Source organism: Corvus cornix, chromosome 5 (genome assembly GCF_000738735.6).
Source record: "Corvus cornix cornix isolate S_Up_H32 chromosome 5, ASM73873v5, whole genome shotgun sequence".
In the NCBI taxonomy this organism is placed as follows: Eukaryota; Metazoa; Chordata; class Aves; order Passeriformes; family Corvidae; genus Corvus; species Corvus cornix.
This window is the reverse complement of record NC_046335.1, coordinates 48341438-48361184: the sequence shown is the minus strand read 5'-3', so window position 1 is coordinate 48361184 and position 19747 is coordinate 48341438. Positions and strand designations below refer to the sequence as shown.

Below are 19747 nucleotides of genomic sequence, written 5' to 3'. Positions count from 1 at the left end.
CAACTGGACACTGCAGTAAGATGCAGGCACACTCATGCTTCAAGGCATTACATTCCCTTCTGCATCTAGTTGGCACTCCCCACTGGCACTCACAGAATAGCACAAACTTTTCTGTCAGGTCATACTGGCAAGTCCTTTACTGGGTTTCCCTATTTCCTCAGAAGCAATGGTTATTAGTCAGCTTTCTCTCCACCTGGGAGCTGTATTTCGCACACAATCTCGTTTTGCAATACCCTTGATCTCTCCTGTTATGCTCCTATGGCACATTATAGAATGACTTCTGACCTTCCACTATAAATATGTATTTTTAAAGGCTAATAAGTAGTATTTTGTGTGCTGTGATTGCAGGAATGAAAGATCCGTGAACTGGGCATCTGTCTCATGGTTGCAGCTGTGGGAGATCAGTCGCAAAGGCAGAAGGTGGTTCTTTCTAGCCTGATGCTTCTAAATACAAACTATTATAAAAGACCTGCATGCTCATGAACACAGGGACTGGAAAAAAAAGTCAACAGACAAGTTCTTTTTGGCTTGGGTAGCATTTGATAATTGCATTTGAGAAAACAGTTGAAAACAGGTTTAGCATGGATTCATCAGAATTAAGTAGAACATTCAGTTCCTTCCTCACTTTGGCCTCTCAGAGGGCAATTTTCATCCCAGACATTTCAGAGCCTCAGTTTTGAAATGCAAATAAAGGGAGATAAAACAGACAGCTATCTGGCAGGCAAGAAATACAAATGGAACAGCGATAGGAAGTAGAAGAAGGTGAGAGAAGTCTGGTTTGGGAAGAGAAGAAATGAGATTGGAACTGCAGTACCCAGAGGTATGGAAAAGCCAGGAGGGCTCTGGCATTTTGTGATGTAACTCTAGTACAAAAATACCCTTTCTGAATCTTCAAAGAACCAGAGAAGCTGCAACTAGTTATATTCAGAGATACGCTTTGAAACAGGTATGTTCATTTTAGTGTTAGAAGAAAGCAACTGAGAGATTTTCCTACCGAGACACGAAAAACCCACCCAAAGCAACAATCAGAACTCAGAACCTTTTTCTCTCAATCCCATATTTACTCCTCTAGTGGACACTGTTTAATAAGAGCAGATGCACAGTAAATGCTAAAAACCACCTTTCCTCTTTTTTTCTTTTAAGAGGCAAGACCCATGAACATCTGTATTCCAGGGAAACATCACCCCTGAACAATTTCTGCAGCACACATTTATGTCTCTTGGGATGAGAACTTGCTGAAGCTCTGGGTAGGCACTATGAGGGTTTCCCTCTCTGTGACAGCACACTGTCACTGCCATCAATAAACCATCCATGGAACTGCCACATGTACAACAGCGCCTTCTGCCTTCAGAGCATCACCTTGCCATCCTCATCTCTTTTGAGGGGAATTGGGTTGGATACAATGGTCAATCCTTTCTCTGTGCTTCACTTTCTAGCTTAAAACCCAGAATAGTGACCACCTAACTGCACTGTGGAAGGAGATGTGTAGAATGTATTAACAGGGAAAGAAAAATGAAAGAAAAAGCTTGCAGATTCCCCAGGTATTAGGGTGGAAATGGAGTGGATGCTAACTTGGTTACAGCTCTTTAATGACTGAATAAATGGCAGTAATGAGGCAGTTCCAAGGTTTATCAGATGACTGCATTCATTTGCTCTAAATATCATATTTAGTGATTTGTGCTGATTCGTCAGTTTGTGGGATTAGTTACAGTTCATTGTAAGTTCTAACTGTATTTCCATGTATTGTGTTAAGACCTGATTCAAGAGTAGTTTTATTTGATAAAAACCAGATGTTCTTAAAAGAGACTCTCTCCTTCACAGTACAAAACATTATTCTTAGCAATTGTATGTACCTTACAAAATTAATAAGCACAGCATCTCCCTGCGTGACATATGACATTATTATATTTTTCCCTGTTGAGGGACTTTTAAGCTGTTGGGGTCATGACCCCTGTGCCTTATGAGAAATGGAGAAGCACATGGTTCCAATTTTATCTTCAACCCTGCCCTGCTGCTGACATGTATGTTTACAATATGGTTCATCTGTTGACCCTTCACTCACATTTAAAATATTAGCTAACATTTTTTGGTCCCAATCTCAATGGTGCATGGCGATTAGCTTTTAAGACCAGTTGTTTTCTTTATTGCCTTTTGACATGCACATCTTATCTGAAAGCCCTTGACTGTTTTTCTAATTTGAAAACACCACCAGCCATGAAACCAACTCCAGTTTGTCTGGATGCTTCTGCTCTCATTACGACGCTGGGCACTTCCGATCTTTAAATACACAATATCGCCCCACTTGCTGAGGAGATGGGAAACATCCTGCACTGCTTTGAGAGATCCCTGAGGAGCTGCCTGGCTCTAAGCCTGCTCTTGCCCGCCCTTCAGTCCTGGGCTGAGGTGGGTCAGGGTGAGCTCAGCCTGACGCTTCTCCTGGGGAACATGGCCTGTCCCCCAAGCTCTCCTGCACGAGACTCCCTGGAGGCAGCAGCTGGATCACGCTACAGGCGAGTCAAGAAGAAAACTCTTCCAGAGAAACCAGCCCTTTTCCCAGTCAGGGCTGGGTGCTGAAAGAACACACTTTCACTTTTCAGCATGAAGAGAAAGAAAGAACAATCAGCTAAAACTGACTTTTTGGAAGGGGGGGGGGGGCGGGGGGCTAAAAATTGATAAAGCTGCTTATTCTCCACTCCATTTTCCCTTACATCAAAAGAAAGGTGAAGGAAAAAGGAAAGAAGTGGAGGAGGAGGTATCTCATTTTTATTTCTTTTTAATACAGGGAAAATTTGAACTGGAAAAATAAGAAGTATTTTCCTTTTAAGTTAAATGACAGACAATTTAGAAAGATGCCTTTAGGACTTGAATTTTTTCAAGTTTTTCTTCCCTTGTTTTAAATGATATTTTAAAATTTTAAACAACAACATAAAATGTGCTCTGATAGAATGACTGTGAAAAGAAAAAAGAGCACTTTCACTTATACAAAAGAAAATTATTTACTTGGTTTTTTTCACCCTACTGTATTAAATGATACCTTATTGAGTGAGCTCATATATGCCTTAACTTAACTGCATAATAGGGCATCACATTCCTCGTTGCACAGTTCAAAATATTTTCATAATTCTGAAGCTTGGCACTCTCAGTTTTCCTATAATCCACTGTCCCAGGAGATATTTTCAATGTGCTTATTGATGTATTTGGCTTCCCATAAAAATTCTGTAAATAACTCCCAGGCTTGAAATGTACCAAGCCTTTTATGCTGCTAGAGACCTTCAGAAGTGTTAATGCCTCCTTTTCAGGGAGTGAGAGCACGGTCTCTTTTCAGTGGTTGTTATGAGAAGATATTTCAGTGACAACCAGGCAGGTTCAGGATCACTGTTTCCTGGAGGAAGGGATATGGATATTGCAGGCTCTGAAAACAACTACTTCCTTCGGGTTTCAACCATCATATGTGTCCTCAAAAACCTTGAGAAAGGCCGAATAATGACAGAGAGAAAAATCCTTCTGACATCTGTAGGCTAGAGCCATTGCTTTGTTCTGTGGAATGAACTGGCAGAGAACGCTGAAGCGAGATGCTGTCCTTCCCCTTATGAGCACAGAAGTGCACCTCGACACCACAGAGACATTGCTGTGTACAGCTATAAGCTCAGGATAACTGCAGAGAGATTTCCTGTTCTCTGTGTTTGGGTAACCCCATGCACTCCCAGGTAATTTGGCTACACACATATACAAATATCCACATATATATTTGTTTAATAGCAAACTGATGTATTCCCAAGCTATCTTGTGAGAGTCCAGTCCATAAATAATCCTGTTAAAGTGTTGAAGTCTTTGCTGTTCACAGGGAGTTGATATTAGCTGGAGAACCAGACCCTAAAATTGTCTTCCTTCGTCACTCCTATAATTCCTTTAATCTTCTTCCTTTTTTTTTTTTTCCTTTTCATTTTTCTTGATGGCTCCAGTTCCAGAACAGCAGATATTGGCCAAGAGACTTGGCAACCCTGTGTCTCAGGAGCTGATGCCAATGGCAGTTGGGGGTGCAGCACTGGTGTTCAGCATAATTGGCTCTTTTCCTCTGGGTAATAAAGACATCATACTGCTTCTGCCCTCCCATCCCCATAACCTCTGATCCGGGATGTGAAGTCTCTGGAAATGAAACATGGAGTATCTCACTGCTGCATAAAATCAATCAAAGCCAGTGCCACCAGGGAGGCTGTTACTTGCCATGTTGGCAATTCACTAATCGCCTCCATTATCACTCTGGCAAGGAGGACAGATGGATGCAGCACTCCTGAGGTATCTGCAAACTGTGGTCCATTTCCACATACAACTACTTCTAAGAACTTCTAACATAGCCCATCTTTTCTTATTTGCATCTTTGATTCATGCAGGATTTGAAACTGTATCATTAGCCTGTTGGATCTGTGCCAGTTAGGCATGACAAAGCTGCGTTTTCCCCTTCAATAGTTGTGTGCAAGTCAGGTTTTGAAGGGAAAAAACCAAACCATAAATTCACCAGCTCAAAATTATACCGTAGCTTATTAATATGTCATTTTAGGAGGTTGGATTTCCTGCCTTCATCTCCACCAATACATAGCAGTGCAAGTAGAGTACTCGAAGCTTTCCTACTGCCTGCTTGCCCACAATTCCTATAACCTTGTGACAATGAAGAGCAGAGAGACTTGCTTCACAACACTATCAGTAATGGTCAAATAATTAGAACAAGGCCATGCAATTATTCTTTACGTCCTTAAAAAAACGCTCAGCAGCAGTCAGGTAGTGATCAAACAGCAAAGCCTTTCATACTGTACCTTTTCCGTGATTTCTGACCTCACTGTGGAAATACTCGTATTTTATCAATAAAGGAAAAGACAAAAATTTTTTCCAATGTGACAACTTTTGCAACATGACAATGAATGACTTAGTACAAGAAAATCTATTATGTCTCAGCATCAGCTTTCTCCTATTTGCTTTCCACCCCACTCCCACAACCATGATTTAATGGATGTTTTACTTTTCGTGCAACAGTTTACAACGCTGACACCACTTCCTAGAACAGTTCTTGGGATCGTGCAACTTTAAATTATGGAATACAGAAAAATGACACCACCGGCTACTTCTCCTAAGGCCTTTCTTTGTGCTAGATATTTGCTCTGGATCCGATACAAATCCTTATTTTTTGGTGCCTGGAAGAAGAACAGATTTTTAACCTTCTCCTAACAACCTGAGCATGCAAGTCACCACCTAGGGCCCTGCAAGACCATTGAGGGCCTTCACAGATGGCTAAGATATAGAAGGAGAGGCTGATGTACATGAAAGCTATCACTTCTGTCCTGTGAACAAGGCTACCACCATGCCTGGTAGACCGGGGTAGTTTGCAAAATGTCAAAGAGAGTTGTCTGCATAAACTGAGTAAAGACATTACACAAGAAAGCTTCTTGTTCAGTCAATACATAAAGGGTTAAGACTTGTCATTCTGTTTTTCATGCACTTTTGACAACTTCTCATTACTACAAGCCTCCTCTCTGCTCCCACTGCCAGTCAAGAAGAGGATGTACATGACTCCTAAAAGCTGCTGACCTACTTAATTGCCTCTTGGCCATGGCTGAAAAGTACTTCGGCCTGAGGTACTGAGCTAAGATCAATACAAATACCAGAGGTTCAGCCACATTGCTCCATCCTGTGCAAGAGCATTGAAATGTATTTGACCCTCCAAATCAATTAAACTTGATTATTTCTGATTCCTCTGACACATGTGGTATCCTCACCATTACTTCAGCGCTTCTGACCTGCTCCAGCTCACCGTTCCTCCTCCTCTCCCTGCCTGATTTTCAACTGATATTCTGTCTGTGAAGGGACCCTCTCTTTACTTTATTTTGTAAAAACTTAGTGAGAAGAGGGCTGGGCCTTGAGGTACTACCATAACTCAAATATTATGATTACTATTAATAACAACATGAGCAACAAGAATAGGCATATATGTCACATTAATATCAGAAGCACTGTGTTGACAGCTTCACTTATGCAGAGGTAAACACTGATGTTTAAAACCATAAAAAGCAAGGCAATGTCAAGTGTACACTGACTTAAAAGAAGCTTTAACTGTTACAGCACTGTGGAAGACATAACAAGAAATGCTTCAGATACTACATACATACAGATTCATGCACACATGTATTTCATCCATTATTGTGTAAGTGATTTTCACACAAATCCTTTGCTGAAGTTCAGAAAACCATTGAGTTTTCTGTTTACTCAGATAAAAGTTACAAAACAGTAACTCTACTGAGGGTGATTTCAGCAGAGAAAGGAACTCTACAAAGAAAAAAGCACTTTTAAATTCTAACTGTAGCAGATGTTGTTTTGGTCATTTCTAGCTGGCTGTGAAGTTAGAGCCTCAGAACTGTGGTTTCATATGTGGTTCAAGCATTGGCTGCATTTATGCTAGGAGAAAAAAAAAGGATTGTTGCATGCAGGATCTGGCATGCATTGTTCAAAAAAAAAAACCAAACAAAAACCCAAACCGTGTCTGTCTTCAATTATTTTCCATTACAGCATTGTCTGCATATAATTGCTCCATGTTTTCCATTAAGGAGTGCCAAATAAATGAGTATGTTCGAGTATAGGATGTAGAAATTCCACTGGTGATCCTGCCCTGTATCAGTAAATAAGATGAAACACAATCCCCCTTGACCCGTGTGACATTTTCATACAATTAATCTGTGTTTTTCAAGTGTCCAGCATTATTTACCATATGTTCCATCAACAGCTGAGACAGGGGACTCAGAGAAAATCCAGGCAATGCAAAGTTAGACAGTGCCTTCAAAGAGGTCTTAACTGAGGCCAAATGGTCAAATGCCTTGTAAATGGGCTGTTGCCAGAACATGCAAACAGGATTTTTGTGTTTTTGGTCTTGTTTCTAACATTTGAGAGATCTACGTATCATAGAGTATTTTTTGTGTATGTAAGTAAAGCACTTTCACAGGTTTCCACAAAGATCAGGCCCTCCACAGCGATTTTGTTGCTCCCCAAAATCATCCTTTTTATCATTCGTCTTTCTGCAACAGGCTTTGTCTGCTTCTACATTCTGGCTACATGGATCAGACTCATTAGGCTGGGGACAAGAGGAGCCCCCAGGAGCTGACACCTGGGGATCCCTAGCAGCCTCCCATCTGAGCAGGGCTTGGGCATCCCTTCCCAGAAGCAGAAGGCATGCGGGAGCAGTGCACACCAGGAAGCAGACATTGCCAAACAAGATGCAGGGTCATTTCTAAGAGGTAAAGATCCAGGAGGCACATTGTCATTTGCCAGCTGTTAATGTCCTCCTGCACACAGCAGGTCCTGGGCTCAGCTCAGCTACAGTGAAGGTTTGTCTTTTTGCACCAGTACTTATCAACACCTTTAATCAGAAAAAATAGTACGGGGCCCAGAATAATTCCATTGTACAGCAGGAGTTAATATAACTGGCCTATAGCACACATGTGGCTACTTCTGCCAAGGGGTCTCAGTAAGCAAATTGGTCAGGTTTGGCAGTTCATAAATAAGCTGTAATTATCCACTGGAAACAGCATAATTACACTGTAACTACAACACAGCATTACCATTGCCTTATTAGTCTGTCCAAGCTACTGAGATATATACATCTAAACAAAATAAATCCATGATCTTCACATTGCTGAGGCTGTGCTACTGCCTCCTTTCCCTTTTCCTCATCAGTGCACTGCCCCCACCCCAGCAGTGCTAGCTGTAAACTCGAGACTGCACACTCTTGGGTATAGCCAGCTGTGCTGCTAGAGGGGAAATCTGAGCATATGCACACTCCAAAATGAAACTCAAATAACAGCAGAGAAAACAAAACAAAGCTGCTTGTGTAAGAGAAAACACAGTCACACTCTTTCACATTAATGAGGGAATGATGCCCAAGTGGAGTCTGACACTGTCACAGGAACATCTGCAGAAGAAGTTTTTAAAAGGTCAAGAAGTTATGATATGCAATGGAAAAATATTCAACTGCTATCTGAGCTATTCTTAATTGAACTTGACAGAAGACGTGTGCACTGACACTACAAGGATATTCAGAAACTGAAGCTGGATCAGCTTCCTAATGGAGCAAGAGAGAAATATATCAACTGTTAAAGAGGTTGTACTTTCACTGGAACGGTTGGTTTTTTTTAAAAACATGATGAGATGAGGAACAAAAGCAATTACAGCACACATTGAACAGAATACATTTTAAGTACAACTGCTAATTCTTACTCATTTTGAGGGGACAAACTACTTTTTTTGAGGGGACAAAAACAAAAATACAAAATAAATGGAGTTTTTAACCTAGTTAATGATTGTAGCTGATTATTTGGTTAATACAAGTAATTGATTTTTTTGTTCAGACTACATCCAAAAAACAAGTGATTAGCCTGAAAGCAAAAAGCCATTGTGCTAAGAGAGCAGACTTTTTTTGTTACCAGTACAACGGCTTTCTGTGTGCTGTGGGCTTCTTCAGGCAGGGTAACTGCCTTCTATGCCTTTAAGTAACTCCTAATGGGCTCCTGATGCTGACTGAATCCTAGAAAAAAGAAACTACACAGCCTCCCATCCTCCCCTCATAAAACAAACAAACAAACAAACACCCCAAAAAACCATATGTGTATATATATATATAAAAATCTATTTGATCACAAGAATCTACTTCAAAAACACACTCACCCTGCAAAATGGAACCAAGTCCTATTCTCCTGCCCATTTCACATACAGCTTGCATCTAGTTAGCAGCTAATACCACATTCCTTAAATATTTTCCTCTCCAGAAAGAAGACACCTCCAGCATCAACTTTCTTTAGCCCATACCACAGTGAAGTAGCCTTTCCCAGAGCTTTTAATTCTACCTCAAATACTGTATTCTGTGAGCAATCTTTCCCACTAGAGAGGAAAACTACTGGCACTGCTCAGCATGTGGGGATGCATGCCAAGTGCCTGGTATGCTTGGTACTGCCTTTGGTGGTAGGTGCTTGCACCTGCACAGTCTTGTAATAATTTATTCTGAGAAAGGGGTAAAATTTGGATGTAGTCTGAACAAAGAGTAAAACTGTGGTCTAATTGAAGTTAAAGGAATGTTTTCTTTAAGTTAATTTACTTACATTTGGATTGCCCAGTCCCAAAATGGGAATAACAGAAATCAAAGGGTGGAAGTGTGACTGACACGTTTTGCAAAACAGCACATGCAAATGAGTCTGACTGAAATGCAGAAGGGCTTCCACAAGCAGCATTCCCTAACATGTCTGAGCTCAAACCTGATCTTCAGAATATGGGATTGGAAAAAAAGAAGTAAGGAACTATGTAATCCATAGTGACCTAAAGAAGAGTAAGAACAAAAGCCCCAAGTTTCCCACAGTAGGTGGGACAGAAGGGAAGTAAAACATGTGCTTCCTTTTACCCCTAGCTCTACCAGTACCTTTCCATGTCTTTTCTGCATGTAGGAACTGCATGTGTAACTGGGAAGTAATAATTTTCTACTGCATGCCTTTTCAGCAGCTGTTAGGACATCTGGGGAGAAACCCATCTGGTGCTTAGCACAGCAAACACCACCATGAACTTTCAAAGTCCCCTTCCTTTTGCACAGTTACATGAACATGAAACAACAGCAAGGCTCTGACATAAGTTCTGCTTCCAGGATGGGAGGTGGGGGGAAAATAAGGAAGATTTTTCAACATGGAGCTTCAGAAAACATCCTGACTCCCTTCAAAGTCTCAGGGACAAACTTTTGACTCCCCAAAGACAGCAGCATCTCCAAAGAAGTATAGAGAGTTTGATTTCATCCCATCCCATCCCTTCCTGGGTATTTTTCCATTAGGGTTTTGCACAGAGCCTGCGGGATTAGGGAAGTGCCAGCTCTGAGTCTGTCAAGTTCTGGTTCTGTTTTCAGTAGTTATATATATTGTGCTCTGTGTTGAATTAAAACTACAGTAAAAGTCCTCTCACTTGTTACTGTATTTGTGTAACGCTCAAATTAGATGGGAAGAGTTATTTGGGAGAAACTAATCCAATGCACATCCAAAACCACATCAGGTTTTAATATAGCAGCGATCTACTAAAACACTGCATGGTCAAGTGGGGAAATTCAGCCAGATATGTGTTACTCAATGTCAAAGACGGGCAGAAATGGTGCTTCTGATTTATCAACTCCCCTACTGCACAGGACAACAACAAGAATTCATAAAAATAAGTGTGAAAATCTTCTCTGTAGGATGATAGCTTAACACGATTTTGTGCTTCAAATGATTCATTTGCTCCCTTCACATTCACGGTGGAAGTCCTGGCATCGGAGAGGTGAAATGTTAGGAGGCAGATGGGATATGCAAGAGCTACAGATGTGTGTCACTAGAAGAAGGAGGATCCTGTTTCAGGTTCCTGAGCTGTGAAAGAGCCATGGTTAGAAGACATGAAGAGGAGTTTATAGGTTTCTTGGTATATTTTGGCCCTTCATTTTCTGTGTATGTGTAGCCTGGCCTATATAATTTAGATGAGGTGCAGAGTACCATGGAACTAGTTGCTACAAGAGATGCTTCTAACAAAGGATCTGTTAATCAATTTACTATTTTAAGCTAAAAAAAGATTTGCTCCTTTTTTTTCAAGAGCAATGTGGATTGCCTTGTGTACACACAAATGATTTGCATTGCCCTCACAGGAGTCAGGTATGAGGTGTTAAAAAATTATCCTTAATATTTACATAATATCTATTACAATAATTTTTGATGTTTCAATTGGTACTTAATTACCTTTCATCTTTCATCATTCATAAGGAAGTGGAATGGAAAATCTACCTCAACCCTGGAGGCATGGATACATGAGTTGCAAGGAAAAACAACCTCAAAAGGGGGTTCTTCCATAAAAATTGCTGCTCATTTGGGCCAAAGGGCATGACACTGGATGGGTACATTGCATCCCCTACCATGCACCAGCCTGTGGGAAAATGGAATGATATAATGGACTGTTAAAGACTACACTGAGAGCAATGGGTGTTGGGACATTCAAACATTGGGATACACATTTAGGGAAAGCCACCTGCTCAGTCAACACTAGGGGATCTGCCAGTTGGGCTGGCCATGCCCGGCTCAATTTATTACATACTAAAGTGCTCTGTAGGGCACATAAAAAATATGCTGGGGAGGACAGGCTGGGTTATTCCTGTCAGGCAAAGGCAAACCCAACCATGGGATTGCTTTTGCTCAGGGACCCAGATGCACGTCGTGGGTGATGCAGCAGGATGGGGAAGTCTGATACGTTCTTTCAGGGGATTTGATTCTGGGTGGGAATAGCCAATGATTTGAATTGTATGATGTTAATTCTATATAATAATATATGTAATCCCTACTATGGTTGCTACATGCAGTATCAACAGCATTACAGTCACAATTGCCCAGATTAATGAAGAATGAAATTTGAAATAATAGAACCACACAAGCACAAAGGTGATGGAACCAGAACTGGCTTCAGCGTGCAACAATCCAACACCACAGACCAGTTCTCCTGCCCTTTGGACTGCTATGACAGATGGAGCCCAAAGTCTTTGACTAAATAAACTCAATGGACATCTTAAAGGTATGGCACATAGACAAAGGGAACCATACCTGTGTGCATATATCCAAAGGCAGGGAAGGATGCAGGGGAAAGTGTGGGCCTGGGCATGACATAAATGGTATAGAATAAGGGACGGGTGCTGTGTTGGTTTCAGTTGGGATAGAGTTAATTCTTCCTAGTAGCTGTTATAGTGCTGTGTTTGGGATTTAGGAGGAGAATAATGTTGACACACTAATGTTTTAGTTGTTGCTAAGCAGTGTTTGCACTAGGTCAAGCACTTTTCAGCTTCCCGCACCACTCCACCAGCAAGCAGGCTGCAAGGCATAAGAAGCTGAGAGGAGACACAGCCAGGACAGCTGACCCAAGTGGCCAAAGGGATATTCCATACCACTGAATGTCAGCCCAGTGAATAAACTGGGGGAAGTTGGCTGGGAGGACCCAATCACTGCTTGGGAACTGGCTGGACAGCAGTCGGCAGGTGGTGAGCAACTGCACTGAGCATCACTTGTTCTGTATATTCTATTATTATTACTATTACTATTATTATTGTTGTTGTTATTATTATTAGTTATTCCATTTCAACTGTCTCACTCTCAGCTTGTGGATTTCACTTTTTTTTCCCCAATGCTCTCCCCCATCCCACTGGGGTTGGGGGGTGAGTGAGCGAATAGAATTTGATGGGGGGCATGTTCAGAGTCCCACACAGCTGGTTGCTACAAGGGACATGGGATCTGTTAATCCAGTTTTGAGTTCAGCTATGTTAAACAATTGACTGTTTTAAGCTACAAAATATTTGCTACTTTTTTCAAGATTGCCTTGTGTACACACGCTGGATTTGCACTGCACTCCCAGAAGTCAAGAATGCAATTTTAAAATATTATCCTTCATATTTACATAATATCAACATTTTTTGATGTTCAAATTGGTACTAAATTACCTTTCATTAACAAGCTGTTCACTACAAGCAGTAAAGAACAGAAATACAAATTGAAGTTGGAAGTTGCAGATGATTTGGGGAAAGTCCATAAATTTTAAAACTGAAACTGAACTGCAAAAATTAGGAACATACATGAGCTGAGCTTTGGTTCAACCAGAAGATTGATAAAGACTGAGGGGTGTTTGCATTGGCAGTTATGAGTCGAGGATTTCTGGGGACTGGTACACTTGTAAATTTGGATCAGAACTTCAGTAAATTACTGACATACATAAATACATACATATATTCTGTCTAAACAGTAACAACTCCAACCAGAAAAAGCCTTTTGGCAGATCAATACTGGGAGGGTTTTGTTTTTAGAAAGAGAGAATTAAAACAAGGACTGCCCAGGACTACATTATGCCCTGAAGCTCTGACTGAATTTATTTCTCATGTTATGTAGTTTATCGGGATCTTATCCATGGAATAGTTTGCTAAATTAACAGCTCAAACAAAATAGATTGCATTAAGTGCTGTGGGTCAGGGGAAAATTAATTCCAAAGTTTTAAACTCCCAAGCCCAAATCCTGCACTTACATTACTGTGGATTTACGCCAGTGCAAATGAGAGAAGAATTTGGCCCCTGACCTTTTCCAAGCAGGTCATTATAGTTGAAATAGTAACTGATCTTAGAAAAACATTTTTGCTGCGAGGTATTTATTTCTGTATAAAGGTTTATGGAACATCATATTCTTTGCCCTTTAAGACTGATACTCGCATATGTAAACACCACTGGGCCATAGCTTCATCCAGCCTCTCTAAATCTGGCTAAAACAATGGAAATATCTTCTGAAACCATTGTGGGTTATATCCAAGATAGTTAAAAACATCTGACTGCAACCGCAAATATGCTGGTATTTGGTTGTGCTATAAAAACATTTTTATGTCAAATACAACTGGGACTAATACAGTAAACTACAAGTATGGTTAACCCTTGGAATGAACCACATTTAGTCACTTGAAAGTTAAGGTAGTCTGCACCGATTACATTTCCTTATGAAGAGCATAAAATGAATGTAGGGTATAAAAAACTAATTACTAGTATTAATAGAGTAATTGGCACTTATAAAGCACCTTCCATGCTGTACTATAAACATACCAGCAATGTGATAAACTCCTGCAGCTACTAGCTCTCCTGAGTGCTCAAGATAAAACTGAGCCCAAATGCTGCTTGTTAAGTGAATAAACTTGTGCCCCCTTTCCCCTCCACACCTACATGTGCTCAACTGCACACACACACACAAGGAACCATTTCAATGCTCACCAAACCTGGTGTTTTCAGAGGGTTCTAATCAGTGCTTAGAAAAGCACGAATGAGGAAAGAAAGGGAAAACTGAGTTAGGTGGGGCTGCAAGGGGAGTGTTTAGCTGGCACAGAATGGTATTACACAGAAAGGCAGGTTGGACACTTGGTTACCACAAAAAAAATCCCAAAAACCAAAAAAACATTTAAATAGAAGTAATTGAGAAATTTTGCTGAGAAAAAAGTTTTCCAAGTAAGTGGTGCTCCAGGGCAAGACAGAATAGTACTGAGTATAGTGCAGGGCCTTGGATTTTCTGCCTGGGCCCTTGTGACAGAGCTGCTCAGTCCACCATCATCTGTTCAATACACAAATAATGGAAATGTTTGTGGTGCATGTGTAAAATGTGTTTGTAAAACAATGTATATCGTTAAATAAAACTGGTATCTGAGAGTTAAACTTATATAAATATGTAATGTAAAATAACAAGTTAAGACATGCTCAGGAACCCATGCACCATTATATATAAATGGACTCAAGAACTGCAAATTCTACATCTCATAAAATCCCTTTTGGACAGAGGCTGCTGACAAGTCCTGCTGTGCTGATAAAGAAGATACTACCCCTAACTGCCCCCTCTGGTGCTGCTACTGGACTTACAGCAAAATAGGCAGAAGGGAGCACTGTGCCACTCCAGGGACATTTGCCTGTCAGTACAGGCACCATGGCTCAAAGCCCTGATCCTTCCTCAGGGCAGATTCTCAAACACTTGATTAAGCAGGGCTTCCACCCTTGTGCCATGTCACTGTTTCAGAAATCTACATTTGTTCTGTACTATATGAGTAAAATATTTATTATGTATGTTTGTTTCATTCTCTGCGCCATTGCTAATTCTTCTCTGCACAGCATCTGGGTAATGAGTGGAAGCTTTCGTCTACAGGGACTCCTCATCTCTTCCCTGAGTGGTAACAGCTAATTCAGTGCAAGCCTTGTATAAGGCAAGAAGGTTTCTCTCTGTATGTGTTGCTTCCCATTTACTTACACTGAATTTCATCAGCCATCCAGTGTCCTGCACACAACTAGTTTTAAATGCCGTCAGCTAGAATAATCTTGGACCACTAGCAAATACTGTCAGCTCACTGTTGTGCAGATCACTCATGAATACGTTGAACAGCTCAAGCTCCAGGCCAGATCCCTGTGGGAATACACCACTACCACCCTAGTCATTCACTCACAGCCATTGCTTCCCATCTTTCAAATCCGTGGGGAATCCATCCAACTGTTCTCAGAGTGTTTAAGAGCCCTTCAAGCAGGGAACTCGCCAAGACCCTCTGGCAATCCATACCCAGCATTTCAAATAGGTCACTCTTGTCCATGTGAGTAGGGGCTCCTGTATGTTCAATAATTACACCATTCCCCGACTGGAAAGTCATTACAATATTGTTTCCTACTATAATATAAATGTCAGTTTTACACTTCTAAAATAAATAAACAAGGCTGCTATGGATTTCAGCAGTAGTCATTTTACAGTTATGTGTAGAAACAGTGCAAATAAGATAACCTTCTCCAGCTGCTGGATAATCCAAACCTGCCTAAGTTTCCTTGACCTTCACTACAAAGTCATTGTCAACTTATTTCAATTAATTTACAAATATTAGTGCCATCTGTTTTTGTAGGAAGCAGCCAGTGTTTTTTATTTGTTCATTCACTGCAAACCTCTTTATCCTCACGGTCTAACTACTTGCATAATTTTAATAAGACCATATATATGACGTGGCTGAATACACTAAATACTGACAGCAGCTCATCCAAGCAGGTACACAAGCAGGTTCCTCACTTGACTGCTATCCCCATCCAGCCACAGACCAAGTCTCACTGACTTTCTTGCATATCTCTGCCTGTGAAGACTGTGGACAACATCCAAACTTGGACCTGATCCTACTCCATTCCATTCAAGAGCAGTGTTTTCAACAGTACTACAGAAGTATAAATGCAGATCTGGGAAACTTGTCAGCTGCTCAGCTACAACTCTCAGCACCTTTCAGAGCTAAGCCAACATCTTAACAGTCATGCAATGAACCTGTACACTAATAATTCAAATTGCCATATCTGGAAAGATTAAAAGCAAGCACAGTTAATTGCTACTTAGCTTAGCTCAACATTCAGCCTTTTCCTTCCATAACAATATTGTGATCAGATGGTGAGCACTGAGCTCCTGTCTTAGATTGATGGTCAATATCCACCACAGCAAGATAAAAAATAACATCCCTTAACGTACTTCATCATTAAGCACCCTTTTAAAATGAGCTGCCAGCATTGTTAAACTTCCCAACTCTTCGATATCAGATTGGTCAATCCCTATTTTCCAGGTGGATAAAGTAGAACAGACCCAATGAAAAATGTTCTGTTCTCAGTTCACCTTTTGGTTTATCAATAACTACAACTGCATTTGTTAGTCAAGAATATGAACCTCTGGTTTAATAAACAATATCGAAGAACCAAAATTATCCTCTACAAAATGAACAACAAAATTTTAGTAGCTTGTTACAGTGATGAATTTGCTTGCTTCATGTTTTGAGTATTTAAACTTAGATTTATATATTCCAGTATAGAAAAGCTTTGTGAACTAGGTAAGAAAGCATAATGTGTATCTTACTTTTTGATATCAATGAAATAGAGAAGCAGCCTTAATCATGTAACTCCTCTGATCTTCATAATTGAGACCATTCCATTTGTACTGTATCTCATATGTAACCGATGAAAGAAAATGTGTGGGAGTAAATGTGTGGGAGGTGAATTTATTTGTTTTTCAGAGCTGTAACAGCAGCTGGTCAGCAGGTTCAGTCCAGTCCTTTCTAGTCAAAGTAGCTCAGAACCAGTCAGATTTAGATCTTTTATTAGGAGAGGTTTGGGAGGAAGTGCAAATTGTTATTCAAAAGCAGACAGCTGGAGAGCAGGAAAAGTGGGGAGCAGCCGTGAACCATTAATATGCACTTGCTGGTCTGATTACCAATGAGAAAAGAGTGGGACATGTTGTGTCTCTTTATCTACATATATTTTGGTATTTATATACACCCTACTGTATCTATATATGCTTGTTTTAAGAAAGGGACAAATTTTGCCAAAATAAAAATCCTGCCAAGTTCTGATGAGAAGTTCACCCCCTTCCTGCTCCTCTTCCTTCCCTCGAACGGACACTGCCAGCACATCAGTGCTGAGCAACAGCTGAGAGAGGGACAAAGAAAGCACAATACAACCTCAGTGTAACAGCAGTCAAGCACTCAGACACAGAAGTGACCCCCTCAATAAATACCCTTCTGGCTTCCAGAGGAGAAATTAGGAGGATGAGTTAGCACAGCTGAGCTCATGTACATGGAGGACAGCACCATGTATCTCTGTAGGAACGGAAAGAGCACAGCAAAAGCCCTCTCTGCACTCATCTGATTGCCAAATGTCTTAGTTGTGCAGGGGCACCTTTGGTTTTTTCCCAGGCAGAGGGTAGGAAGCCCACAGCCTTCTGCTGCACCTGAAGAGAACTTAAAAGCAGACTGTGATTTTCAAAGCTGAAGGTAATTTGTCCTGTATTATCTCTAGGCTGCCTTCTTGGAGAACATGTACAGAAAATAAACTGCACAGTGGAGGAATACCTTTCATGCCTTCCATACTGGAGCGCACAAAGACTCCAAAGATTTTATTAATTCAGTTCATCCACACTCTCAAACCTTTAGGCAGTGGGGAGTAAGCTATTTATCTTTTGGTTTCTTGTAAGGAATTCACACTAGACTCGCTGCTAAATCATTTTCCCTGTACTACTAGTACAGGAAATTAACTATAAATGAACTATGAAAACAAATCATTCTGCTGCAATTTTCCACTGATATTACTTTACAGTTTTAGTACATTTAGGAAAAGCAATATAGATTCAAAAAAAGAGTTACAACTTATTTATATACTGATCCTTAAATTATGCTCTTTCCTCTTTTAACAGGCCCTACTTGTAAGATATTTCTTGCTTATTCTGCAGAGCTATACTGAAGCTGGAACCATCCTTATGACTATGCCATCATAGCATGGTTTCACAGTTGACACTGAAGATAATTTCATTCTGAGACTACTATTTACTGAAATCTGTGGGGGAGGAGATAAAAGTCAGTTTCTTGTATTCTTTACTATAAAGCAAACAGCTTCTGATGTTTATATAAATGGTGATATTGAGATATTCTGTGCTTTTTCAGTAGTTGCTTTTTTTTTCATAATTTCCTCCCTGTGCAAACACTACTGTATTTCTTTCAGAAGATTAAACACCAAGGATTTATGCCTTCATTAAGGTCCACGTTTTTCACCCATTTGAAGAAATAAGAGATGGTGTGCTTTAAATATGGTCTATGCAGTTTGCTCTGAAAAAGTTTTTTAGGCAACACACAGGGGCAATTGTGGAGAAGCTCTACAGTTTGGGGGGGGGATCTACTCCACACTGTTTGAAACTCCCTTGATAAAGTCTTACACCAACAGACTGTCAAATTATTTGACACAGAAAATCTGCTGAGAGGTATTTATTGAAATACGGTAACTAAGAGTATGTATACTGCAAGTTGGGGGGTTTTAATACATATTTACAGGGCAAAGAAATTAGAAATTACAATGCTCTGAGCTAAACACAATTAGCAAAACATGAATTGTGTCCCACTGTAATGTGTTTATTTTAAGAAATATAAATAATTTAGCTAATCAGTGATGTGCATTCACAACAGGGCTGGGTTCTGAAACACTAAGTGGGAGCTGGTGGACAGCAAACTGAGTGTCTGAGCAAGGGCAAGTCCCCTGTGCTGCAAAAAGCAGGCCGTAAACATCTTGTTCTCCACATTTTACAGCAGATGAGCCATGTGGAAATGAGGTTTTCCACCACTACAGATTGTAGGCAACAGTCATATCCATCAATTTTAATGCAGTTTACCATTTAAATAGCCAGGGCCAAAATCTACAGTAAGGATTTGAAGTCTTTATAGGCTGAGTGGGAGTAGAGGGTGCTCCTGTTTTATTTGTAGCAGTACAGTGGTAGGTGTTAGAAGTGAAGAAATCAATTTTCTTTTGTCATGAAAAACATGTAAATCTACAAATTGAAATCTCAATTCAGAAGGAGTTTTCTTTGAGAAATCTTGAACCAGATGTTTTTGTGTAAAGTCCCAGCTTCACTGAATTCAGTGGATAAAAGACCAGTTCCTTCACTAGAGGCACCATTTCACTTTTTGTTCGAATTTCTTCGAAATTAGCATTTCCCTACAGAAAATATTTAAAGCAACTCTTCCTCCCCCCCCTTTTTTTTTTTTTAAATTTCCCCCCTCCCCAATAGGAATCACTTTTTTTGCCAGAAGCACTTTGGTCAGACCTACAAAGGAGCTGCAGACAGAAGCCATGAACAGATGTCCTCTTTGGGACCCTGCTGTGAGCTGGAAGGGGTTACTACTCTCAGCTGCTCAGCACCATTCCATGCTCTCCTCATTAAGGATCACCCCCACTGATGTGCTCATTGAACAGTTTGTACGAACACTTCCTACATGGCGCAGCTTCAGGCTGAGCCTCTTATCTTGGTACAGACCAATGATGAGGAAAACAAATGGAGCTGAATTTTGCTCAAAACAAACGAGGGAGCTCCTACAAAAGTGGTGTGAGTAGACGGAGAGGGCAGCAGCCTTTGGCAGGGGCACTACAGCAAGCAGCTAAAGACTGGAGCTTTTTCTGGTGGCATGGTGGGGTTTGGAGAAGTCTGTCCATGGCTCAAACTAGCAGTTCCTCCAGTATGTAATGGATGCAGAGTTACCCAGACATCAGCAGGGATCTGGCTCCAAGAAGTTCAACTAAAAGGGCATTTCTCCCCAGAGTAGGAGCACAGACATTGCAAGCTACTAACGAATTACAGAAAACAGCTACCCAACCTGCAGTTCAATAAGAATCGTAAGT

General features: G+C 40.6%; 1 protein-coding gene and 1 long non-coding RNA gene across 2 annotated transcripts in view; one reads left to right on the top strand and one right to left on the bottom strand.

Annotated features, from left to right (window-relative positions):
• Nucleotides 1-19747, bottom strand: part of KCNQ1 (potassium voltage-gated channel subfamily Q member 1) — a 336181-nt gene that overhangs the window by 45134 nt on the left and 271300 nt on the right.
• Nucleotides 11865-19689, top strand: LOC109144532. Its single transcript, XR_002045357.3, has 2 exons — nt 11865-12055; nt 17814-19689. It is a non-coding gene; the product is annotated as an uncharacterized LOC109144532 (long non-coding RNA).